The sequence below is a fragment of the Colletes latitarsis genome, unplaced genomic scaffold (assembly GCF_051014445.1).
Source record: "Colletes latitarsis isolate SP2378_abdomen unplaced genomic scaffold, iyColLati1 scaffold0018, whole genome shotgun sequence".
In the NCBI taxonomy this organism is placed as follows: Eukaryota; Metazoa; Arthropoda; class Insecta; order Hymenoptera; family Colletidae; genus Colletes; species Colletes latitarsis.
Genome location: NW_027488369.1, coordinates 6154762 through 6159672, shown reverse-complemented (window position 1 = coordinate 6159672; position 4911 = coordinate 6154762).

Genomic DNA, 4911 nt, shown 5'->3' with positions numbered 1-4911 from the left:
TTAGTTGTGGTACCACTTTACTACGTGATCCAAAGCAGAAAAAACCCTCGATCAGGTCAAAATGCATGTTAAAACTGCGAAAGTATGACCCTGATGAGGTCAAATCCCAGAACTATCCCAGACCTGACATGCGTTATTCTTTAAAATATTTATCAAGACCAGGTTTACTTGATTGTTTCGGTGTGGTCACACATTACTACGTGATCCAAACCAGAAAAAACCCAGGATCCGTTCAACAAGTATGTGAAGAATGCGAAAGTATGAGTCTGATGAGGGCAAATCCCAGACCTATCCCAGACCTAACATGCGTTATCCTCTAAAAGATTTATCAAGACCAGGTTTAATTGACTGTTTCAGTGTGGTACCACATTGCTACGTGATCCAAACCAGAAAAAGCCCAGGATCTGTTCAACAAGTATGTGAAAAACACGAAAGTATGAGCCTGGTGAGTGAAAATCCCAGACCTAACCTAGACCTAACATGCGTTATCCTCTAAAATATTGATCCAAACCAGGTTTAATGGACTGTTTCAGTGTGGTACCACTTTACTACGTGATCCAAAGCAGAAAATACCCTCGATCAGGTCAACATGCATGTTAAAACTGCGAAAGTATGGCCCTGATGAGGTCAAATCCCAGACCTGTCCCAGACCTGACATGCGTTATCCTCTAAAATATTGATCCAAACCAGGTTTAATTGACTGTTTCAGTGTGGTCCCACATTACTACGTGATACAATCCAGAAACAGCCCAGGATCTAGCCATGAAGTATGAGAAATATGCGAATGTATGAGCCTGATGATGACAAATTCTAGACCTAACCCAAACCTAACATGCGTTATCCTCCAAAATATTTATCAAGACCAGGTTTAATTGAATGTTTCAGTGTGGTACCACATTACTACGTGAACCAAACCAGAAAAAACCCACGATCCGTTCAACAAGTATGTGAAGAATGCGAAAGTATGAGTCTGATGAGTGAAAATCCCAGGGCTAACATAGACCTAACATGTGTTATCCTCTAAAATATTGATCCAAACCAGGTTTAATTGACTGTTTCAGTGTGGTACCACATTGCTACGTGATCCAAACCAGAAAAAACCCAGGATCAGTTCAACAAGTATGTGAAAAACGCGAAAGTATGAGCCTGATGAGGGCAAATCCGAGACCTATCCCAGACCTAACATGCGTTATCCTCTAAAATATTTATCAAGACCAGTTTTAATTGACTGTTTCAGCGTGGTACCACGTTACTACGTGATACAATCCAGAAATAGCACAGGATCTAGCCATCAATTATGAGAAATATGCGAAAGAATGAGCCTGATGAGAGCAAATCCCAGACCTAACCTAGACATAACATGAATTATTCTCTAAAATATTGATCGAAACCAGGTTTAATTGACTGTTTCAGTGTGGTACCACATTACTACGTGATCGAATCCAGAAATAGCCCAGGATCTAGCCATGAAGTATGAGAAATATGCGAAAGTATGAGCCTGACGAGGGCAAATCCTAGACCTAACCCAGACCTAACATGCGTTATCCTCTAAAATATTTATCATGAGCAGGTTTAATTGATTGCTTCAGTGTGGTCCCACATTACTACGTGATCCAAACCAGAAAATAACCCAGGATCTGTTCAACGAGTATGTGAAGTGTGCGAAAGTATGAGTCTGATGGGGGCAAATCCTAGACCTATCCCATACCTAACATGCGTTATCCTCTAAAGTATTTATCAAGACCAGGTTTAATTGTCTGTTTCAGTGTGGTACCACCTTGCTACGTGATCCAAACCAGCAAAAACCCAGGATCCGTTCAACAAGTATGAGAAGAATGCGAAAGTATGAGTCTGATGAGGGCAAATCCTAGACCTATCCCAGACCTACCATGCGTTATCCTCTAAAATATTGATCCAAACCAGGTTTAGTGGACTGTTTCAGTGTGGTACCACATTACTACGTGATCCAAACCAGAAAATAACCCAGGACCTGTTCAACGAGTATGTGAAGTGTGCGAAAGTATGAGTCTGATGAGGGCAAATCCCAGACCTATCCCAGACCTAACATGCGTTATCCTCTAAAATATTTATCATGACCAGGTTTAATTGATTGTTCCAGTGTGGTCCCACATTACTACGTGATCCAAACCAGAAAAAACCCAGGATCCGTTCAACAAGTATGTGAAGAATGCGAAAGTATGAGTCTGATGAGGGCAAATCCTAGACCTATCCCAGACCTAACATGCGTTATCCTCTAAAATATTGATCCAAACCAGGTTTAATGGACTGTTTCACAGTGGTACCACACTACCACGTGATCCAAACCAGAAAAAACCCAGGATCTGTTCAACAAGTATGTGAAAACTGCGAAAGTATGACCCTAATGAGGGCAAATCCCAGGCCTAACCTTGACCTAACATGCGTTACCTTCTAAAATATTGATGGAAACCAGGTTTAATTGTCTGTTTCAATGTTTTTCTTCATTACTACGTGATACAATCCAGAAAAAGCCCAGGATCTAGCCATCAAGTATGAGAAATATGCGAAAGAATGAGCCTGATGAGAGCAAATCCAAGACCTAACATAGACCTAACATGAATTATTCTCTAAAATATTGATCAAAACCAGGTTTAATTGACTGTTTCAGTGTGGTACTACATTACTACGTGATCCAAACCAGTAAAAACCCAGGTTCTGTTCAACAAGTATGTGAAGAATGCGAAAGTATGTGTCTGATGAGGGCTAATCCCAGACCTATCCCAGACCTAACTTGCGTTATCCTCTAAAATAATGATCGAAACCAGGTTTAATTGACTGTTTTAGTGGTGGCACCACTTTACTACGTGATCCAAAGCAGAAAAAACCCTCGATCAGGTCAACATGCATGTTAAAACTGCGAAAGTATGACCCTAGTGAGGGCAAATCCCAGGCCTAACCTAGACCTAACATGCGTTATCTTCTAAAATATTGAGCGAAACCAGGTTTAATTGACTGTTTCAGTGTGGTACCACATTACTACGTGATCCAATCCAGAAATAGCCCAGGATCTAGCCATGAAGTATGAGAAATATGCGAAAGTATGACCCTGATGAGGGCAAATCCCAGACCTAACCCAGACCTAACATGCGTTGTCCTCTAAAATATTTATCAAGACCAGGTTTAATCGACTGTTTCAGTGTGGTCCCACACTACTACGTGATCCAAACCAGAAAAAACCCAGGATCCGTTCAACAAGTATGTGAAGAATGCGAAAGAATGAGTCAGATGCGTGAAAATCCCAGGCCTAACCTAGACCTAAAATGCGTTATCCTAAAAAATATTGATCGAAACCTGGTTTAATCGACTGCTTCAGTGTGGTACCACATTACTACGTGACCCAAACCAGAAAAAACCCAGGATCTCTCCAACAGGTATGTGAAAAACGCAAAAGTATGAGCCTGATGAGGGCAAATCCCAGACCTATCCCAGACCAAACTTGCGTTATCCTCTAAAATATTGATCGAAACCAGGTTTAATCGACTGTTTCAGTGTGGTCCCACATTACTACGTGATCCAAACCAGAAAAAACCCAGGATCCGTTCAACAAGTATGTGAAGAATGCGAAAGTATGAGTCTGATGAGGGCTAATCCCAGACCTATCCCAGACCTAACTTGCGTTATCCTCTAAAATAATGATCGAAACCAGGTTTAATTGACTGTTTTAGTTGTGCTACCACTTTACTACGTGATCCAAAGCAGAAAAAACCCTCGATCAGGTCAACATGCATGTTAAAACTGCGAAAGTATGACCCTGATGAGGTCAAATCCCAGACCTATCCCAGACCTGACATGCGTTATCGTCTAAAATATTGATCCAAACCAGGTTTAATGGATTGTTTCAGTGTGGTACCACCTTACTACGTGAACCAAACCAGAAAAAACCCAGGATCCGTCCAACAATTATGTGAAGAATGCGAAAGTATGAGTCTGATGAGTGAAAATCCCAGGGCTAACCTAGACCTAACATGCGTTATCCTCTAAAATATTGATCCAAACCAGGTTTAATTGACTGTTTTAGTTGTGGTACCACTTTACTACGTGATCCAAAGCAGAAAAAACCGTCGATCAGGTCAACATGCATGTTAAAACTGCGAAAGTATGACCCTGATGAGGTCAAATCCCAGACCTATGCCAGACCTGACATGCGTTATCCTCTAAGATATTGATCCAAACCAGGTTTAATGGACTGTTTCAGTGTGGTACCACTTTACTACGTGATCCAAAGCAGAAAAAACCCTCGATCAGGTCAACATGCACGTTAAAACTGCGACAGTATGACCCTGATGAGGACAAATCCCAGACCTATCCCAGACCTGACATGCGTTATCCTCTAAAATATTGATCCAAACCAGGTTTAATTGACTGTTTCAGTGTGGTCCCACATTACTACGTGATCCAAACCAGAAAAAACCCATGATCCGTTCAACAAGTATGTGAAGAATGCGAAAGAGTGAGTCTGATGCGTGAAAATCCCAGGCCTAACCTAGACCTAACATGCGTTATCCTAAAAAATATTGATCGAAACCAGGTTTAATCGACTGCTTCAGTGTGGTACCACTTTACTACGTGATCCAAAGCAGAAAAAACCCTCGATCAGGTCAACATGCATGTTAAAACTGCGAAAGTATGACCCTGATGAGGTCAAATCCCAGACCTATCCCAGACCTGACATGCGTTATCCTCTAAAATATTGATCCAAACCAGGTTTAATTGACTGTTTCAGTGTGGTCCCACATTACTACGTGATACAATCCAGAAACAGCCCAGGATCTAGCCATCAAGTATGAGCAATATGCGAATGTATGAGCCTGATGAGGACAAATCCTAGACCTAACCCAAACCTAACATGCGTTATCCTCCAAAATATTTATC